General features: G+C 41.4%; 1 long non-coding RNA gene across 1 annotated transcript; it reads left to right on the forward strand.

Annotated features, from left to right (window-relative positions):
• Positions 1 to 14,847: 14,847 nt before the first annotated feature.
• LOC114680299 (uncharacterized) lies at positions 14,848 to 21,592 on the forward strand. Its single transcript, XR_003732451.2, has 2 exons — positions 14,848 to 15,073; positions 21,182 to 21,592. It is a non-coding gene; the product is annotated as an uncharacterized LOC114680299 (long non-coding RNA).
• The last annotated feature ends 954 nt before the right edge of the window (positions 21,593 to 22,546 follow it).

Raw genomic sequence — 22,546 nt, forward strand, 5'->3', positions numbered from 1 at the left:
CGAACTGCCTCATTTTCACTTCCTCCTTTTACATTTGTTTCCTTTTAAACATACATTACCTGAGTAACCTTTACACGTAGGTGTTATTACCCCAATTTATAAGGAAGAAAACAAAGCCACGGACAGGTTATGTAACTTTCCCAAGGTCACGTCGTTGGAAAGAAGAGCAGCTGGGATTCAGTGGTCCACTCTGACTCCTTCAGGAGACCAGCAGCAGGGTGCTTCAGGGGCGGTGAACTTTGCTGGGGACTGAGAAGACCAGGTGATCAGACAATGCCCTGCAGATGGGGCCCAGACAAAAGGAGAAACAGGCAGGTAAACAGATAATTATGGAATAGTGGGATAAAGGTATCCAAGTAGGCAGTCAGGGTCCTGGGAACCCCCCCCGGAGGCAGGTCTCCAGAGCCCATGTTTTTTCCACCACTACTGTACTGATCACAACTCAAGCTAGATTATTTCCTGCTAGATTATGGGACACGTTTGAGGAGAGAAAGAGTAATTCTGACACAGGGTAGGGGATGGGGTAGCAATGGAGAAGGCCATATAAGAGTAGGTGGCCTTATTAGAGTCAGTTTTTGAGGAAGGGACATAGGTAGAGAAGGTAGGAAAAGGCATTTCTAGGTGGTGAGACTAGCATGAACAAAGGCAGAGGGGCTGAAGTACATAGGATTCATGGTGGGCCAGAACGTGAAAAGCCTAGAATGCCATGGTAAGCAGCGTGGGCTTTATTTTGAAGTTAAAAATAGAACCACCTAAAAGGTAGGTCAAGATTGAAGCTATTTTGGGTGGCAGCATGTGTGTGGAGGCTGGACAGGAGAGAAGAACGTTTCAGGCAGGAAAACCAAGAAGGTCTATACATTCTTTTTTTTTTTTTTTTTTTTTTTAAGAGATGGGATTCACTGCAGCCTTGAAATCCTGGGCTCAAGCAATCTTCCCACCTCAGCCTACTGATTAGCTAGGACTACAGGCATATGCCACCATGTCCAGCTAATTTTTAAAGTTTTTTTAGAGATGGGGTCTTGCTATGTTGTCCAGGCTGGTCTCAAACTCCTGACCTCAGCCTCCCAAAGCACTGGGATTATAGGCATGAGCCACTGTGTCCAGATTAAATCTAACATTTTAATCCAGGTCAGTCTGAGTTACTATGACAGAGATGGTAGTGGTGGTATAAAATTCTCAGGACATAGGTTAGATATGAGAAGGGATGGGGAGATTAAGAGGGTCCAGTCAGAGCTCTGCTATGTTGACTAATCAAGCCAGCACCCAGTGGAGGAGTACAGTAAATCACAGTCAACTTGAACACAAAATATTTCCTAGGCCCAAAACAGGAAGAGCAAGAACATGACTGTAGGTATTGCACTGTCAAAAGAAGAAATGTATCGTGGAAGGGGAACTGCCATTGCAGAAACAATTAAAAAGAAAATAAATACAAGTGCAGAGATGAAGAAGTTGGCAGCTCCAGGAGAAGGGGCCCCATGACCCCCAAATTCAACCGTCTCATTCCTGAAGTGCGTGTATTTTGACCTAAGTGTGGGTCTTTATGTCATTAGCCTTTTAATTTATATCACTGACTCTCCTTGCTCTGACTTAATACTCACCAAACCATCTATTGATTATAATTCTCCTTTTTATATAGATCCTCCTACAGAGGAACAGAAACCCCTGAGCAGCCAACATGAATGTCCAGCACATTTGGCAAAAGGCAGTAGAGTGTGGCAGTAAAAAGCACGGGCCAACACGCTTGAGTTTGAAACTTTCCAGCTGTATGGCTTTGGACAAGTTATTTCAAAGCTCTGCAACTCAATTTCCCTGTCTGTAAAATAGGGAAGTTAATTGTACCCTCTCAAAGGGTCATTGTAAGAATCAAATGACGAAATGCATGTAGACACCTGGAAGAGTGCCTGCAAGTAGTAGATGCTCAATAAACAATGATTGTTGTTATTACAGATCTCATTGCCAACTGATAAATGGTGGCATTGTGGTTATTTAAAACATCAGTCTCTCATGAAGATGGTAAGTGTGAGTTGGTCTTCAAGGGTGTGCTTTCCTATGAGACTGATAAGATTGAGTTTCTGGGCCAGGTGTGGTGGCTCACACCTGTAATCCCAGCAACTTTGGGGGTCCAAGGTGGGCGGATCACCTGAGGTCAGAAGTTCGAGACCAGTCTGGCCAACATGGCAAAACCCTGTCTCTACTAAAAATACAAAAAAAAAAAAAAAAAAAAAAAAAAAATTAGCCGGGTGTGTGGCACATGCCTGTAATCCCAGCTGAGGCAGGAGAATTGCTTGAACCTGCGAGGTGGAGGTTGCAGTGAGCTGAGATCATGCCACTGCACTCCAGCCTGGCAACAGAGCAAGACCCTGTCTCAAAAAAAAAAACCCAAAAAACCAAAAAAAAAAAACCACACAAACAAACACAAAAACCCCTGAGAACCTTATCCTCTACTATGGTGAATGTGTTTGCTTGTCTGTTTCCCATAAAACATTTGCAAGTCCTTGAGAGGAGAGTTTGTGCCTCATTGTCTCAAATCCCAAGTGCCCAGAATGGTAGCTGGCACATGGTAAGTGGTTAATACATTTTTATAGACTTTATAGCTATGATCCCAATATTGTCGCTGGCCTATTTCAGATCTGTCCAATAGAAAAGTAATTGAGCTATATTGAAATGTATAACTTTTAATTTTGTAGTAGCCACATTAAAAAAAGTTAAAAGATGAAGTAAAAGTAATTTGGGGAATATTTTTTATATTGCATTCTTACCTCATACCATATTTTAAAATATTAGCTTGTAACAGTTCAAAGACCTAAATGTAAGAGCCAATACTATAAAACACTTAGGAGGAAAAATGGGTGTAAATTTTCATGACCATGGATGAAGCAACAGGTTATTTGAGATGACACTAAAAGCATAAAAAACAGAAGGAAAAATAAATCGGATTTCATCAAAATTTAAAACGTTTATATGCTAAAGGATACTGTCAAGAAAGTGAAAAGACAACCCACAGAAAATACTTTTCTATTGGACAGATCTGAAATAAGCCAGCGACAATATTGGGATCATAGCTATAAAGTCTATAAAAATGTATTAGCCACTTACCATGTACCAGCTACCATTCTGGGCACTTGGGATTTGAGACAATGAGGCACAAACTCTCCTCTCAAGGACTTGTAAATGTTTTATGGGAAACAGACAAGCAAACACATTCACCATAGTAGAGGATCAGGTTCTCAGGGGTTTTTTGTTTGTTTGTTTGTGGGGTTTTTTTGTTTTTTGTTTTTTGGTTTTTTTTGAGACAGAGTCTTGCTCTGTCACCAAGCTGGAGTGCAGTGGCATGATCTCGGCTCACTGCAACCCACAGAAAAAAGTATTTGTATCCAGAATATATAAGGAACACTTACAAATAAACAATAAAAAGACAACCCAATTTTTAAAATGGGCAAAGGATTTGAGACACTTCTCTAAAGAAGATATACCGATGGCCAATACTCACGTGAAAGGGTGTTCCATGTCATGAGTCATTAGGGAAATGCAAGTCAAAAACCATGTGAGCTACCACTTTATACGCATTAGGATGGCTATAATTTAAAAACAGAAAAAGACAGAAAATCACAATTGTTGATGAGGATGTAGAGAAATTGGAATCCTTACACATTGGTGGTGGGAATGTAAAATGCTGTGGAAAATGATTTGGTAGTTCCTCAAAAAGTTAAACATAGAGTTATCATATATTCCAGCAATTCCACTCCTAAGTTTATACCCAAGAAAATTGAAAACATATGTACATACAAAAACTTGTATACTTGGCCAGGCGTGGTGGCTCACGCCTGTAATCCCAGCACTTTGGGAGGTCAAGCTGGGTGGATCACCTGAGGTCAGGAGTTCAAGACCAGCCTGGGCAACATGGCAAAACCCCATCTCTATCAAAAATACAAAAATTAGCCGGGTGCAGTGGCGTGTTCCTGTAATCCCAGCAACTCAGCAACTCAAGAGGCTGAGGCAGGAGAATCACTTGAGCCCGGGAGGCAGAGGTTGCAGTGAGCCGAGATTGCGCCATTGTACTCTAGCCTGGAAACAGAAAGAGGCCCTATCTCAAAAAAAAAAAAAAAAAAAAAAAACAACTACTAGTACACTAATTCATAGCAGCATTACTCATGGTAGTGAATAAGTAGAAACAACCCAAATGTTAACTGATGAACTGATAAATAAAATATGGTATATCCATGAAAGGAAATATTATTCAGCTAGAAAAAGAATGAAGTACTAATACATATTACAACATGGAAAAATCTTGAAAACATTATGTTCATGGAAATAAGCCAGACACAACAGTCCACATATTGTATGATTCTATTTATATGAAATATCCAAAATAGGGAAATCTATAGAGACAGAAAGTAGACTAGTGGTTGCCAGTGTTTGAGGGGAGGCTCAAACGGGGAGTAACTGCTAACCTGCAATGGGGTTTCTTTTTAGAGCGGTAGAAATGTCCTGGAGGCTGAGCCCGGTGGCTCACGCCTGTAATCTCAACACATTGGGAGGCCAAGGCAGGCGGATCACGAGGTCAGCAGTTTGAGACCAGCCTGGCCAACATGGTGAAACCCCATCTCTACTAAAAACACAAAAATTCCCGGGAGTGGTGGCATGTGCCTGTAATCCCAGCTACTTGGGAGTCTGGGGCAAGAGAATCGCATGAGTCCGGGAGGCAGAGGTTGCAGTGTGCCGAGATCTCACACTGCACTCCAGCCTGGGTGGCAGAGCCAGACTCCATCTCGGGGACAGGGCTGGGGGATGCGGGGAACAAAACAAAACAGAAATGTCCTGGCATTCCACAGTGGTAAGAGTTTCACAGCTTTGTGAATATACTAAAAACCACTGCATTTAACATTTTTAAAGGGTGATTTTAATATAATGTGAAATTTTATATTATATGAATTATATCTTAGGTTTTATTAAAACCAATGTATCTAAAATATTACAGGTTGACTATCCCTAATCTGAAAATCCAAAATGCTCAATGGAGCATTTTGGGTTGTGTGTTTTCAGATTAGGGATGCTCAGCTGGTAATGTAAATATTCCAAAATCAGAGAAAATTCAAAACCTGAAACACTTTTGGAGTGTTTCTAAAGTGTCCCTTTAAAATAAGGAATACTCAACCTGTATCATTTTAACATGTAATTGATATAAAAAGTTATTAATGAGATAATTTACATTTTTCCCATGCTAAGTCTTTGAAATTCTGTGTATATTTTATACTTCCAGCACATCTCAATCTGAATGCTACATTTTCTTTTGAAATATTGTACTTAGATTTCATAAAATTTACAATGAAAAAAGTAGACTCACAAGCCTAAGTTGTCTCAAGCAGGCTTCAAAGTTTTCCAGTAACGGAATCAAGTGTCAGTGTTTAAATTTTTGTTTTAATTAAAATGAAATAAAATTTAAATTGCACTAGACACATTTCAAGTACTCAATGGCCACATGTGGCTAGTGACCACCTGAATGCACAATGCAGGTCTAAGGTAGACTACTAAGCCTATCTCTTTCTGCTATTATCATTCTAAACTAGTGTTTTTGTTTTTCCCCAGTACCATTCAACTGTGATTGTTTCAGTCGCTGTCCTAGTTAAAGCAGAACTATATTTGGGGAAAAGCGTCTTTCAAGATTCTTCCTACTCCCCTGGTCCTTCCTCCTTCCCTGCTTCTTTACTCTGGAAGCACAGGAAGCTTGTGTTGATGTCATGGTGGTGGGTTGCCCTCTGATATCCCTCCCCTCCACCTCTCTTAGTAACCTCTCAATTTGTTTTGGGCAGCAATGCACAAATGGAATGACATAGTCTTGGCTCGTGAGGTATTAGAGAAGCCCAACCCATCCATAGAAGAGGGATTCACTGGTCTATGTGAATAGACCAGTGGGTCGGTGGTGATACAGCTGTTCCCATCTAGCCTTTGAACATGCACCAATATCATCTACCTATGTACTGAGCCTCTCCTCATCCCAAATCACTTCTTACCCACTCGGACTTTCATGTAGTCCCAGCAGGACAGATAGCAATATCTGGACCACCTGCACACCACGCGCTGGTCCTTTCTCTGCCTGACCATGCCACATTGCCCTTTCTGCTCTTTTGCAGCCTTCCCGGGTGAGGAGGGCTCCTCTCAGATTTCCAGACTGTAAATGGGACACAGGCCCCTTCTGCCTTTAGCTTTCCCCTTAATCTAGCAGGGGACTGCATTGTTTCCTGTCTTAGCGCTTGTGGGAAACCGTTTACGCATACCTCCTAGATGTGCTTTTGAGGCCACCTCTAAACTAGAAGAAATAAATGAAATACAACACAGATGACCTTCACTTTGGGTTTCCTTTCAATGAGCTTAGGCTGCACTACACCCATTTGCATAGGGGGATATCTCAAGAATTCTGAACATGCATAATTGAATATTCTTCTACTGCAGCACAACTGAGTTAGATTCTAGCAAAATGCTCCAATTTAATCTATGTTTAATATTTTTCTGTTGCTCACCAAACAATTAATTTGGCAATATATTGCAAAAAGAAGTGCTTAAAAATAATTTCCAAAAAAAGGCAATATATCAAGAGCCAGACTTTCAAAAAGATAATCATAGCAAATTAAATCTTAGAGTACTTCTTTAACTTTTAAAAAGATTCTTTCATATCTACTACAATAAAGCCTTTATTTAACTAGAACAAAGTATTTTACTCACATTACCTGGTTAAAAAGTAAGCAAGCCTGAACCAATGCATCACTTAGAAATATATTTGGCTACAAGTAAGAGAGACCCTGATTCAACTGACTTAAAAAAATAAGGATTATTATTCCACATAATGGTGAGCCCAGAGTTGGGTGGTGTCAGAGTTTCAGCAGTTCAGTGATATCACCTAGATCCAAATTATTTGTATCTTTTTACTGTAACATCCTCAGAAAGTTGGCTTCAGTAGCAGCAGCAGCTTCCTGAGTTGCCAAAATGTGGCACAAGCCCAGGTATCCTCTCATCACACAGCAAGTCTCAAGGCATTTATGCAGTCATCCTCTGTCAAGAACAAGGAGACCCTTCCCCTAGAAGTCCCCATAGACCTCTCAGGTCTCTTTGGCCATAATCACATCACAAGCCATGATTGGCTTAGAATAACCAATAATTATTCCTTAGGCTCAGCGTGGCCTTGTCCTAAACCCATGAAGATTAAGCAAAATTCGAGTTCTATTAGCAACAAGAAAGGGGGCTGGCTGGTGGGTGGGTGGTCAACCAAAAATACCTGTCAAAAGCATCCTTTTTTGTTTGTTTGTTTTTTTGGTTCAAATGTTTGGCTAATCTTCCTTTCATGTGTGGTGGTCCACATTCTGCCTTTTTGATAACTGGGGATGTTGAAATAACCTCAGTTCACTAAACTGTGAGCATCAATTTTTCATTATAATGGGCTGTAGGATTAGGAGGTTTGGAATAATGGGCTGAATTTTTATTGGCTACTGGCTTATATTTTGGAAGGTGCACATTTTGGGCACATGATCAACATTTGTTTCTTTGGCTATGATTTACTGTTTAACTCCAAAAGCAGAGTGCTGAAAAATGTTGCTGACTGTACTGCCAGCCTCCTGTTTTAGTTGTTTGGCTATTGGTCACTTTCATTTGATTCCATAACAATCTACAAAGTAGGGTAAGTACTACAACTTCTAACTAGGGTCAGAGAAGTAAAATAACTCTCCTAAGGCCACGTAGCAAGTTTTAGGCTTCCTAGCTGCAGACTTCTCACTAAGTATAGTGTGATGAGCAAAATAGCCTGAAAATAACCCTGGCAGCTCTCTCCGATTACCAGTACAACAAGCTAGAAAGGATGCAAGACCTTTTTCTCCCAGCAGAAGGGGCTGCACTCAAGTACAATATTCCAAAGGACTGGTGGTGTCCTCCTCACTGCAGGACCATAGCATCCTATGGATCCCGAGGTCCCCAGATGCTAGGCAGCTGGATTTCCTAGCTACTCCTGTAAGCAGCCAAGCCCCCAAATCTAGACTGCCTGGACCAAGCTGCCTAGGTATCCCTTCACTGACAAGGCAGCTTTCTCAAGCTGGCTTTATAGAAAAGGTAGAATTGGGGTGATATTTTTCCTCTGTTAGAATATGGACTCACACTACATGTCTTGCAGAGCACTGTAACTTACTTTATAGGTTTACCCTTTCCCCAATAAAGCCTATTTCTTAACCCAAACTAGGTGAGCTTGTAGAACTCAATGGCTGCATACCAGGTGGTGACTCAGAAGGGACCCAATTTACACAACAGACACCTGCTTCTTTTATGTAGGTAGAAGGATGTGTCATCCAACTGTCCCTACAAGTGCAAAGCTGTTAATATAGTGCTGCATTAAAAAAAAACTCATGGAAAAATTGTTTTACCCTTAAAGTTATGCTTTCTAGTTATATTGCATGCATCCATTTAAGTCATCCAATCTTGCCTCTACAAGATAGAGTATGTATAAACACATATCAATAAATGTTATATATCATACTTTGTTTTGAGACTTCTTCTTTCTGCTTTTTGTTACCCCCATTTTAGATACACACACACACACACACACACACACATCCCACTCATGAATTTTCTGACAACTCACCAATGCTATTGCTAAAGCAGCTTGATTTCTCTAGTGATTCTGAATATTGAGATTCTAGGGGCACATGGGAACATTCTCCTCTCCAAATTCTTGTGATCCTACAATTTCTCTTATGTCTCAACCACAGTGATCTAAGACAAAGTAGCTTTTTTTTTTATTTAACTAAACAATCTCACTGTCATCCAGGCTGGAGTGCAGTGGTGTCATCTTGGCTCACTGCAGCCTTGACCTCCTGGGCCCAAGCAATTCTCCTGCCTCAGCCTCCCAAGTAGCTGGAACTACAGGTGCATACCACCAGGCCGGGCAATTTTTGCATTTTTTGCAGAGACAGGGTTTCGCCATGATGGCCAGGCTGGTCTTGAACTCCTGGACTCAAGTGATCTGCCCACCTCAGCCTCACAAATTGTTGGTAAAACAGGTGTGACTGCCCAACAAAAGTAAAGGAGCAGTTTTCTCAGTAAAGCATTAGTCTACCCTCATGCGTTTTCCTTTGATTACTCTTTGGGATACTCTCCATCTTAATCACATATGCTAGAGACCAGGAGTTTAAGACCAGCCTGGACAACATCGCAAGATCTCTGTCTCTGCCAAAAAAAAAAAAAAAAATCAAATCAGAAAAACAACAAAAAAAAAATAATGGTTTATTTCATTGTCCTCCTAAGGTTTTCTTAAAATTGATTTTTAAGTGTTCGTTACTTTTTACATTATTCATCTACCAAAATGACTAAAATAAGACAAACTGCCAATACTAAATGTGGAGGAGGATATAGAGCCACTGGAATGTCCATACGTTGTTGGTTGGGTAACATGATACAGCCACTTTTGAAAAAGGCCTGGCAGTTTCTTTTAAAATTAAAGATACAGCTACCGTATGATCCAACAATTCTATTACTAGGTATTTACCCAAGAAAATAACAACATATGTCCACAAAGGACTTATATAAGAATATTCATAGCAGCTTTATTCATATTAGCCAAAATGTAGAGATAGCCCAGATATTGTCAGTGGGAAAATAGATATACCAACTGTAGTAACTTTAACAATTGGAATGCAGTTTAGCAACAAAAAGGGAGCAAACCAGAGACATATGCAATAACATAAACAAATGTCTAAATTGTGCAATGTGAAAGAAGTTTTGCATAATGAGTAGAGTCTGCACTGTATGATTCCAACTATATGAAGTTCTAGAACAGGCAAAACTAATCCATAGTGAATAAAATTAGAACAGTGGTTCTTTTTTTTTCAGATGAAATCTCACTCTGTCTCCCAGGCTGGAGTGCAATGGCGCCGTCTTGGCTCACTGCAACCTCCGCCTCCCGGGTTCAAGCAATTCTCTTGCCTCAGCCGCCTGAGTAGCTGGGACTACAGGCACGTGTCACCATGCCCAGGTAACTTTTTTGTATTTTTAGTCGAGATGGGGATTCACCATGTTGGCCAGGATGGTCTCGAACTTCTGACCTCAGGTGATCCGCCTGCCTCGGCCTCCCAAAGTGCTGGGATTACAGGCGTGAGCCACTGCGCCTAGCCCGAACAGTGGTTCTTTCTGGGGTAGTTAGAATGGAGATTGACTGAGACAGGTCATGAGACATTTTGGGGTGATCATTGTTATTTTGATAGGGATCTCAGTTACATAAGTGTATGGATTTGTCAAAAAGAGAATGTTCACTTAAAATTTGTACATATCATTATGCATTCCTTAACAATAACTATAAATAAAATTAAACTCTAATGAAATGTATGCTGAACTATTTAGGGAGAAGTGATGTCTGCAACTCATTTTGAAATGTATCAATAAATTAGATGGATTGATGGATGGATAGGGGTGAATAGTTAGGTAAATATGTGATAAAGCAAGTATAGTAACAAGCTATGATAGAATCTAGGTGGTGGGTATATGAATGTTTAGTGTTAAATTCTTCCATATTTTATTCTACTGAAACCCTGTGTTTCTGAAAATTTTCATAACTTATATTGGATATAAGTTCATTAGCTTCTTTCATCTTCCAAAATCGGTACATCCTCCTCTTCGCACTTCCTTTGGTTCTCACGGTTTCTGGAGGCACAGACAGCCTTGAGACTACAGCTACCCATGCAGTGCTATTTGAGGGACTCCAGAAGGCTTCTCTGCTCAGCATCCCCCCTCACCTCCTTCTCCTACCAGTCACAACAGAAGGTTTCTACTAAGCATTTATTTCTTTAGACCTAGAGGGAGTTTAGGTCATCACAAATCTCCTATCAATATGCAAATATGCCCATGTCAGGGAAGTAATTTAAACCTGGGGGGACTTACTTGTCAAATAAAGGAAAGCAGAGTCTTTTGTGACAGTAAATAAAATATACAGGAGATACGGACAAGAAAGAGAAAGACAGAATCTATGTGGGAGGCTAAGACATATCAAAGCCAAACTACAATATACAGTTTTGCCTAGAGTCAGGAGTTTGAGACCTGGCTCAAACCTTAAAAAAGTACCATTTATCTATAGGGAACAACTCTAATCCCTGTTCTTCAAGGGATAACAGCCAGAACCTAGAAACAGAGTCAAGATCATGGTCATCAAAAAACACCTCTCTGGCCCCAGCCTTGCTTGCTCTACAGAACTGAAGTTCCTCAATTTCCTCCACTTCATTCTGGGAGGCATTAGACAATGTCTTGTGCACGCCTGAGGATGAATCCTCTCTCGCTCCTTGACCTGCTGAGGCTGTGAGTTTCTCCTGGGCATGCCCCCAAGGCCTGTGCCAAAGGTCTGGATGCCTGCCTGGAGCTGATTTCCTCTCCCATGCCATCTCTGGTCCAGAACTAGGCTTGGTTCAGCCCATGCCTCTGCTCAGCTGCTTCGCCCCTTCTGAGTTCTAAGACCTGAATGAGGAATGTTCCCTTTGTCCTCTAAATCCCCAGGTTTTCCCTAGAAACTTCACTGAAACCCTGTTTTGCATATACATATATACACACATACACACACACACATTTATATACACACACACGTGTGTGTGTGTGTGTGTGTGTGTGTGTATATATATATATATATATATATATTTTTTTTTTTTTAAGACGGAGTCTCTGTCACCCAGGCTGGAGTACAATGGTGTGGTCTCGGCTCACTGCAACCTACGCCTCCCGGGTTCAAGGATTCTCCTGCCTCAGCCTCCTGAGTAGCTGGGACCACAGGCGCGTACCACCACACCTGGCTAATTTTTTTGTATTTTTCTTTTTTTTTTTTTTTGAGATGGAGTCTTGCTCTGTCACCCAGGCTAGAGTGCAGTGGCGCGATCTCGGCTCACTGCAAGCTCCACCTCCCGGGTTCACGCCATTCTCCTGTCTCAGCCTCCAGAGTAGCTGGGACTACAGGTGCCCACCACCACGCCTGGCTAATTTTTTTGTATCTTTAGTAGAGACGGGATCCCACTATGTTGGCCAGACGAACTCCTGACCTTGTGACCGCCTGCCTCGGCCTCCCAAAGTGCTGGGATTATAGGTGTGAGCCACTGTACCCGGGCTCCTGTTTTGCATTTTCGATTGCAGCCTCTTCTCTTCAAAGCTTGGGTACAGTTCATGGGGTCAAGCCTGGGGCCACCTGTGGGACAGACTAGGGCTGTACTGACAGAGCCACGCCTTATCACTGACTCAGTTTTCTTGAACTATCTTGCAACTCTCTTCTCTTTCCTCAGGATGAATTCTGAGTTCATTCTAAGGAAAGAGAAGAGAGTTGCAAGATAGTCCAAGAACTAAGGCTTTTTGGTCCTTCATGTAAGTAGGCCACCCATAAGTGTTTCCCCTTCTGTTTCTTTTGAGGCAAGACTGAATAATAAGGAGATCCCAGCTGAAGCTATCAGGATGGGACACTAGTTTCTGAATAAAAATAAATGGATGCAGACTTCAAGTTACATTACTGCATTCCACTGAGAGAGAGTCTTATATCTTCACCTCCTTGCTTATGAGCTTGGCCATGTGATTTGCTCTGGCCAATGACACATTGGCATATGTGACACAGAGTCTTGGAAACAGTTCTACAATGGGAGCTGACTTCTTTTCTTCTTTTGGAAGACAGTAGCCAGTAGCCTGAGGTACCTGCTAGATGCTGCAGACACAGGCCCAGTTGCCTTTGCACCATAGCCAACCACCAGATGTGTGAGTGGGGCCATATCTGATCAATCAGTTTCTGGCTGACCTGCCAGCTGACTGCAGCCACATGCGTGAGCCCAGGCGGTGCCAACAGAAGAACCACCTAGCTAAGCTCAGTTCATATTGCCAACACCTGGAATCATGAGCTGCTCAGTAACTGTTGTTTTAAACTACTACATTCTGGATTGATTTGTAAGGCAGAAACAAATAAATGATACACTGTTGGGTGGGCAGAAGAGGGAATGTGGAATTGATGGAATAAGCATCCATAATTGATTGATAAGACCTAAGGTCCTCTTCAGATTCTAAAATTATATGATTTGGTGAGAAAATCCCAATGTCTGCAATAAGTATAATGCATGTAATTTAATTTAAGAACTTCTCTTCTCCTCTCTTTTACATTTAAAATCCCACAGATATGTGACTGATTATCTACACAGGGATCTTATTACTTCTTGGCCATGCCTTGTTCTGTTGCCACCAAGTACTCCAAGTACACAACCTCTCTTAAATGTGCACTGTTTGTAAACTTTAACTTTGCATGATTCATATCCTAATCTTGAATAAGAGCTATATACACATAAAAAAGAGTTGAGACTTATGTATGAATTAATTTTTTAAATAAAAAGATATTGAGATCACTTGCGAAGTCACACACCACCATAAAAAAATGCGGCTGCCATAACATTAAAGGAAATTACCTCTAGGCTTCTATCCAGTATGATGCAATTTTCAAGGACTAAGACAGAGGCCTTGAAAATGAGCGGTAATAATGGAAATGCTGATGTATCCATAACTCTCACTGCTTAAGGAATGGCAAAGAAAGACTAGAATAATAATGACACATTGTGAATCCCCAGTATTTTTACCTAGTGTTGGCAGCAAGTGATGGAACAGGTTTTCATAATAACATTATAATTAAACTACAAATTGTTTGTCTAAATAATTTCTGAAAGTCAAGAAAAACAGCGCTGTATTTAATTTGGGATAAGATTTCATTTTGCTGAGGTTTTTGCTTCCTGCTCCCAAGGGAGAGGTTTCTCAGATAAGACACCACCCTGTCCTGGTTTACATGCCTGGTGTCCATGGAGGGAAATGCAGGACGGAGGCAGATGCATCTTTGTAAACAACAGGTAGTGTCGCATTAAGGACTGTAGGCCTGGAGCTCTTGGAAAACGTCCTTTTTCACCTCCCCCCTCGCCTTCCCTGGTTTTGACATAGTTTTCTCTTTGAAAACACAGGGCTATCAGGAAAGACTGTGAACAGAGTCTCATCTCCATTTATGCTCTCCCTGTACCCCCTGCTCTGCTTGCAAGTCCCCCGAGGACCTCAAAGGGTGTCCTCCTCCAGATACTGAGAGCTGACCCAGCAGGAGGGGCCCAGGATAGTTTGAAGGTGCAGCCACCCTTATTCATTACAGAATGTCCTCTCTTCTTATCTTGCCTTTTTTTAGCCTGAAGGACAAAGAAAAAGAGAGGCGTCTCGATTTTCCTTGTTAATCTGCTCCAGCTGGCAGCCTGTCCAACATTTGAAATCATCTGTGATGTAACAATTATTTTTTTAAAACACTAACATCCCATTTTATGTAATTTGATGGGATAACAGGATGGCAATTCAGCTTAGAAAACATTTTGACCAGCAATCATTCAGACAAATAAAAATGAGGACAAAAAGGATGACTGCGACAAGCAAACTAGAACAGCCTGCTATGCCAAGAACTTCACATGAATCATGCTTTCCAAAGGCCACATTGCTTATCTGTTCTATAATAACCTGGAACCTCCTCCTCATCAAGTCTCTCTTGGGCTCCTTAGTAGCCCAAGGTTGGCAGATGTACGGACTTAGAACAGATGGATACCCAGAACCTCAGACTCACAGCTCAAGGGACCTCAGCGTTCATTTTTGTTCACCACGGATTCCCCATGCCAGTTCGGGAGTTGGAGAAATTGGTGTAGAGTGGACTGGGTTGAATTGTGCCCTCCAAAAGGATATGTTAAAGTCCTAACACCGAGTACCCATGAATGTGACTTTCTTTGGAAATAGTGTCTTTGCAGAGGTAATCAAGGTTAAGACGAGGTCATCATTAACAGGACTGGTGTCCTTAAAAGAGGAGAAGAGATACTGGAACAGAAACACATGAGGGGAGAACTCCATGTAATGACAGATAAAGAGGCTGAATATTGCAGTTGCAGGCCAGGGCGTGCCAAGAATTGCGGGGAAACTACCAGCAGCTAGGAAGAGGCAAGGAAGGATCTTGTGCTACAGGTTTCAGAGAGGGAAGGGCCAGCGGACACCTTCATGTTGGGCTTTTGGCCAACAGAACTGTGAGACAGTAAGTACCTATTGTTTTTGTTGTTGTTGTTGTTGTTGTTTTTCTGGAGATGAAGTTTCGCTCTTGTTGCCCAGGCTAGAGTGCAGTGGCGCCATCTCGGCTCACTGCAACCTCTGCCTCCCGGGTTCAAGCGATTCCCCTGCCTCAGTCTCCCAAGTAGCTGGGACTATAGGCATGCGCCACCACACCTGGCTAATTTTTTTTTTTTTTTTTTTTTTTTTTTTTTGTATTTTTAGTAGAGACAGGGTTGCTCCATGTTGGTCAGGCTGGTCTCGGACTCTGACCTCAGGTGATCCACCCGCCTCAGCTTCCCAAAGTGCTGGGATTACAGGCGTGAGCCACTGAGCCCGGCCTAATAAATACCTATTGTTTTGGTGATGGCAGCCCTAAGAAATGAAGACAGAGAGCTTAGGCAAATGTCCACGATCACACAGCCTGTGATGACAGAGAAGACTGGCGAGTGTAGGCCCTGCCATCCCCATTCCAGAGCTCTGTCCTTTGTCCAGGGCTTTCTTCCTCTGAGGCTTCATGCATCAGTTGTCTGTGTATGTTTTCTCTAGCTCTTATTTTTGTTCTGGATTTCTATAATAATTTCCTTCAAATAGACTTTTCTTGTCTCCTGACCCCTGCTACATACAACTTTTTATTTGGAAAAATTTAAAACCTAAGATAAATTCAGAGAATAAGTCAACGAACACTCCTTTCACCCTGATTCACCGATTCACATCGTGCCATGTCTGTTTCCCTCTCTTTTACTTTCTCCCATGTGTATTTACTTTTTTCTGGAACCATTTGAAAGTTGCAGGTCTCATGACATTTCATATCTAAAATATTTCAGCATGCATCTCCTAAGGACAAAGACACTCTCATAACAATCAGATTCAGAAAATTTAACACCAATTCAAAATCATTACCTAATAAAATGACCATATTCAGATTTCTTCAATTGTCCCCTAAATGTCCTTTGTAGATATTTCTTCCTTTCTTCCATTTCTTCCCCTCTACTTTCCTTTCCTTCATTTTTACACCCACCACCCAATCACCCAGCCATCATGTCTCTTTAGTCTCTTTTAATTTGGAGCATTCTCCCACCTTATGTTTATTTATCTATTTTTTCTTTGTCTTTCACAATATTGACAGTTTTGAAGGGTCCAAGACATTTGCCCTACATTATGTCCCACAATATGAATTTGTCTGTTTGTTTCCTCATAATTAGATTTGGATTAGATATTCTGTGGTAAGAATTTTACCTAGGTGATGCTGATTACATAGGCGATTGTATCTCACTGGGAAGAACAGGATGTCAGTCAATCATCACCCTTATTACTGATGGTTAGACTCACTGGTTATGGTGGTACCTGTCAGATAGTCCCAATGTAAAGATATTTTTTTCTTCATTGTAATTAATCAATAATCTGTGTGAGATATTTGAGAGAAGACTTGTTCTTACTCATTTAATAGAGTACATCCAGAGTTAAAAACAATATTGACTTGATATTAGATATCTCTCCATAGCTGAAATGCAAACCCTAACATGTCCTTTTATTGTGTGTGTGTGTGTATGTGTGTGTGTGTGTGTGTGTTTTACAAGGGGTGGAGGTTGGGTTAGGTTAAAACTAACCTTCCTCTTTTATAAACCACCAGCCTACAGACATCTGAAGGTCATTCTCATGCCTTTATCAGTACATGTATAATATTATCCAGGTTTTGGCCTCATCTAAGCTTTCTGACCCCTATTAAAATTTGTGTGGAAACTTCTTAAGTTTATGCCTTCTTAAGGCATAAAAGGTAAAGTGTATCTTTAAAGGTAAGTTATGTATATAAAAAGGTAAGTACATCAAATAACAAAATGCTAGGTAGGTAACCCCAAGGCTTAAAGCATAAAATGACATTATGTAAATCAAAGTTTTGCTTCTCAGCATGTCAAGGCCGAAGGATCACGGATAACATAGAGCTTATTCTATGACACTAGCAGCAGGGTGATATTTTCCTTGCTGGCTACCACAAAGGACGTGAACTTGAGAATGCAGAACAAAAATAGATCTCCAAAGCCATGTCAATCATTTTTGAGAGGTCAAAAATACTCTCTGCTTTAAGTGGAAGTTACTGCTTTGGTAATCAGTGTAACAACATTAAAAACGCACACCTGTCTCTGAGTGAGTCTCAAACACAGTGCTCAGAGTGGAAAACACACCAAGCCCACCCTCAGAGCATTCCTTTGCCACTGTGGGGCTGCATCTGCTGTGGGATTCCTGTGGAATTCTTTTTGTATCATTTCCCCACTAGGTTGCAAGTTCCATGAGAACAGGATCTTTGTCCTGTTTTATCTCCAGTGTCAAGAACACTGTCTGCCACACATTGGGTGTCCAATAATTATTGGCTGGATGAATTAGTGACTAAAAGTAGTGCTCTTCAAAGTTAGGTCAACTCAACCTTTCCCTAGACTTTCTAAGCAGCAGATGTAACCTTCTGTCTCCTCCACTCCCTTTTAACTTAATTACAAAATTTGTTTCTGGGGAGTGTGTAAAGGAGGATAAAGGAGCCCTTCTCAGTTTCTCTCTCTCAACCTCTAACCGCTCAGCTAGTCATTTCAGGCAAGACAGGCTTCAAGGCACAGCCCTGTGTGCCAGATCAGGTTAGGATTGCTCTCCTAGAGGCCATGTATCTTCTTTTCTTTGCAAAGCTGGAACCAGGAAGGACTCACCCATCCTCACTGGTGAGCTCACCTCTTTCCAGTATTTTCATTGCTGAGTTGCTAAAGGTCATGAGGAGAGGGCAGCCTCAGCATTGTTGATAGAATATGTAATTTGTCTAAAACTTTATATTATTTCCCAGCATGACTTTGTCTAGAAGTAATGCAATATCAAATTTTAATTTGCTTAAATATGTGACAGCTAACCAAAATAAATTATCTGCCTTTTGACGATTAGCACATTTATTGTTCATGTGTAGATGCCTTTGTTTCAAGGAACCTGAAAGAACCAACCAGTGCATACGAATCAGCATCCTCCAGACTCAAAGATAGTAGGTAGCCAGTGAACAGGAGAGGACAGAGAGGGCAGGAGAGAAGCACTCCTTCCAGAAGAAACAGCAATAATACCACTTAAAATATAAAAAGTAGTATCATGTGCTAGTGCATGTATAAAACTTCTGTTTACAAGAGGCCTGTGAAATAAGAACCATTATTCCCATTATAGAGAGCAGGAAACTGAGGCTTAGCAAGGCTGTGACTTGACAGTAGCAAGGGGTGGAGCAAGTATTTGATGGGGCAGGTCTGACCTCAGAGCCCTCGCTTCACCACATGCATGAGGAGTGTGTCCAAGTGTACGGTAGAGATGGAAGCCTGTTATTTACTATTGTTGTCTGGCAAGTTTTCAAGGAAATCTTTTTGATCATTTCTTAAAATGCTTACATCGGGAGAAACCCAGGACAGATGAACTCCTGTTAGATTACTGCCTCAGAGTTCAGATAGAGGAATCCCTATACTCTTCGTAAGCATCTTTTTGATTATTTAGTCCTTTTATCATCATTGTGGTTCTCCTTGAATCGCACTTCAAAGATGACACATTCCCGAAAAGTATGGATATAGTTCAATTCCAGAGAGGCATTTATGTGCGAATCCATGCAAAGCTCTGCTATTATAGGTGCATTGAATGAAGGACACTGGGCACAGTCAGCCTTCATCATGGCCAAGTTAAAGATTATATTACTGCTGACTTGCTTAGACACCCGGATCCAATGGCTCATCCCTTCTCTCTTCCCCTTGCAAAACATCAGAGGGAAAAAAGACCCATATATACAAAGGTCCTTTTTATTTTTTAGCCTAACACCTAGAAATAAGTAGAAGGTTTACATTCATCAGGCCTAATTTTACCTAAACTGTATAAGATTTTATGGGGGGGAAATCCTTCCCAAACCAGTTTCGTTTCCATGTTGGCAACAGCCGCTTTCCACAACTGCAGTTCACATTCTCTACCACTGTGGACACAAGTTCCCTTTCCCACTACTCACCTTCCCCCTCACTCCCCGAGACACATACAAGAAAAGCATTGAAAACCCGTTCTAAAAAGCAAGCACAGGCTAGGCGTGGTGGCTCACACCTGTAACCCCAGCACTTTGGGAGGCCGAGGCGTGTCCTTGAAATCCAAAAAGTTAGGAGCCATGTTATAAACTATTACATTTAAGCTGGAGTTGGAAGAGACATGCTCCTATATCAAAGAGTTCCTGCAATTTGCTTGTCAGTGGCTTCACCACATCTGGGTTAAGGGGAAATTAATTTGCAAGAAATAAAAAAAAATGCTTGCTTTTTTCTTTTTTTTTTTTTTTCCTTGAGACAGAGTTTCGCTCTTGTTACCCAGGCTGGATTGCAAGGGCACGATCTCAGCTCACTGAAACCTCCGTCTCCTGGGTTCAAGCGATTCTCCTGTCTCAGCCTCCTGAGTAGCTGGATTATAGGTGCCCACCACCATGCCCAGCTAATTGTTTTGTATTTTTAGTAGAGACAGGGTTTCATCATGTTGACCAGGCTGGTCTTGAACTCCTGTCCTCAAGTGATTCGCCCACCTCGGCCTCCCAAAGTGCTGGAATTATAAGCGTGAGCCGCCACGCTTGGCCAAATTTTTAAAGGCATAAAGACTATGTCTTACTCTTTTCTCCATTTGCAGAACACAGCAAACACCCTAGAACACAAACATTCGAAGAATATTTATCCAAGTAGTTTGCATAGAACTAAGTCAAATGTAAAGAGAAGTTTCTCTCCCTAGACAAAACTGATCACCTTATTTGCAAACTGGCATACCACAACAGGCCCTGAAGGGAAGCCCCAAGATGTAAAGAAAGTTATAAGAACATTCAAATACCACAGGCACATAGCAATGGCTTGAGAATTGAAATTGAAATTGAAATTGAGCTAATTAGTAAACACCATTGTTCAGAACAGTCTTGGCTAAGTAATAGGGGTTGTGTTTAAACCTTCAGGGTGACATCCATTTATACATACTTCAAGTGGTAATGGAATTTCCAGACGCAGAATAGAATAAGTGCCATCAAAAGGGAGGGTAATTGCCAACTGCAACTGAGATCCTCAGTGTTCATTTATCCAGGTCATTGATTCGTGAGTCATGGATTCGTGGAATGAAAACCGAACACTGAGCCAGCAGTTCCCTGAAACTAGGAAAACAACAAGTTCTTATTTCCCTGACAAAATCTGGCTACAGTTCAGCAATGCAGTAAAAAATATGCTCCATAAAAACATCTTTATGGATTTTCTCATTACATTGACAATTTCCCCTCATGGAGGGTGGAATCACCAAAAACTTGTATCCTCTATATGCATACATTTCCCATGAACATAAAAAGTACACAGAATAAAATTATAATCAATCGTTTCATACTCTACCAAATTCAGAGAATATAAGCATACATAGTGTTATTGGTTTTTTTTTTTTTTTTTTTTTTCATTAAGAGATAGAGTCTTGCTCTGTCACCCAGGCTACAGTACAGTGGTATGATCATAGCTCATTGCAGTCTCAGACTCCTGGACTCAAGCCATCTTCTTACCTCGGCCCCCCAGGTTCATGCCTGCTGGAATTACAGGCATGAACCACTCTGTACCTGGTCCATTAGCTATTATTTTAACTCCTTAGTGGTATCCAAACATTCAGTTGTTTACTGTTGACTTGAGGTTCTTGGACTTACTTTTAGTAGTGATTAAGCGGAGATGTGAGGCTACACAAAACTATATGGATGAAATTGTGGCAGCACTGGCAATTGTAAGCAGGGTCAGAGAAAGAAAACTAGAAACCCAGAACATCACCACTTGCTGGTGCTTATTTCCCTAGTTTTCAAGATGAAAGGAATGGAAATGGCTCTTCTAATCTAACACTTCTGCAAAAGCAGCATCACGCAGGTTCCGCTACATCATGTACTCACTGTGATTGGCAGCCTCCAAGATGGCCTCCAGTGATTTCTGCTGGAATTCATACCCCTGTGGAATGCTTTCTCAAATTTTACCAGGGTACAAAAGTAATTGTATTTCACTTCCAAGATAGTTGTAAAAGATGTTGTAGCTTCTGTCTTGGTCTCTCTCTCGTTGTCTGTCTCTCTCAGATTACTCGCTCTGGGGAAAGCCAGCTGCCATGTTGTGAGCAGCCCTACAGAAAGGCCCATGTGGCAAGAAATGAAAATGTTCAGCCATGTGAGTGAGCTGGAAGCATATTCGTCAGCCTCAGACAAGCGTTCAGGTGACTCTGCAGCCCTGGCTGATGGCTTGACTGCAAACTCAAGAGACCCTGAGCTAGAACCACTCGGGGAAGCTGCTCCCAGATTCCTGACCCTCAGAAACAGAGTGAGGTCACAAATGTTTGTTGTTTCAAGCTGATTTCGGTGGTGATTTGTTATCCAGCAATAGGTAATAGACCCGCTGTAATCTTGGGCAAGTTAGATAAATTAAGCGCCTGTTCCTCATCTATAAAGCGAGGACTATGATAAATAAAAATACATTTATATTCCTCTCCTTTATTCCAGAATGAATTTATGACTACTGTTAGGGATATATAAAATAAAAGATAGCATAAGTTAAATGAGAAGGTAGGCAGAAAAACAAGGGTGGGGACATGGAACAGAAACAGGAAAGAGGTTTAAAAAATAATATATTGCACACATTCCATAACTGAGTCACAATTCTGGCTCTAAAACTTTGACTAATTCCTTTTACCTCCTCCCCTACCCCTCTAAACACAGAGAGATAGAGTCTTTTATTCAGTTCAGGGTCCAAGAATTTTTAAAAGAATCCAATCACTTCTGAGACTTATAATTATCCTTAATACTAACATGAGTGGGAATTTTCCTTGGGCGCTGCCCTGAAGCAGACACTCTGTGGAGTACGAGCTGATGCCTTCATACTTATGGGTAACTGCATGAAATGGGATGATACATACAAAGTGTCTCATATCATGTAGGCTCATAATGGGCTCATACAAGGTGCTACTATAACTATTACTACTCAGTGTCAGGTTTTACCAGTATAACAGCTCACCGCTTAAAAATGTGTGCCCTTCACAGGCTAGTACTCTTGAGGTTTTTTTTTTTTTTTTGAGATGGAGTCTCACTCTGTCTCCCAGGTTGGAGTGCAGTGGCGCGATCTCAGCTCACTGCAAGCTCTGCCTCCCAGGTTCACGCCACTGTCCTGCCTCAGCCTCCCGAGTAGCTGGTACTACAGGTTGCCACCACCACACCCGGCTAATTTTTTGTATTTTTAGTAGAGACGGGGTTTCACCGTGTTAGCCAGGATGATCTCGATTTCCTGACCTCGTGATCCGCCCGCCTCGACCTCCCAAAGTGCTGGGATTACAGGTGTGAGCCACCGTGCTTGGCAATACTCTTGACTTTCTATCCTCATACATATTCAAAACAACCCACTTTAGTCATGAACTGAATGGAAACAGTTTGGGAAAAATCCTGGATATTTTGGAT

The sequence above is a fragment of the Macaca mulatta genome, chromosome 8 (genome assembly GCF_049350105.2).
Source record: "Macaca mulatta isolate MMU2019108-1 chromosome 8, T2T-MMU8v2.0, whole genome shotgun sequence".
Lineage (NCBI taxonomy): Eukaryota > Metazoa > Chordata > Mammalia > Primates > Cercopithecidae > Macaca > Macaca mulatta.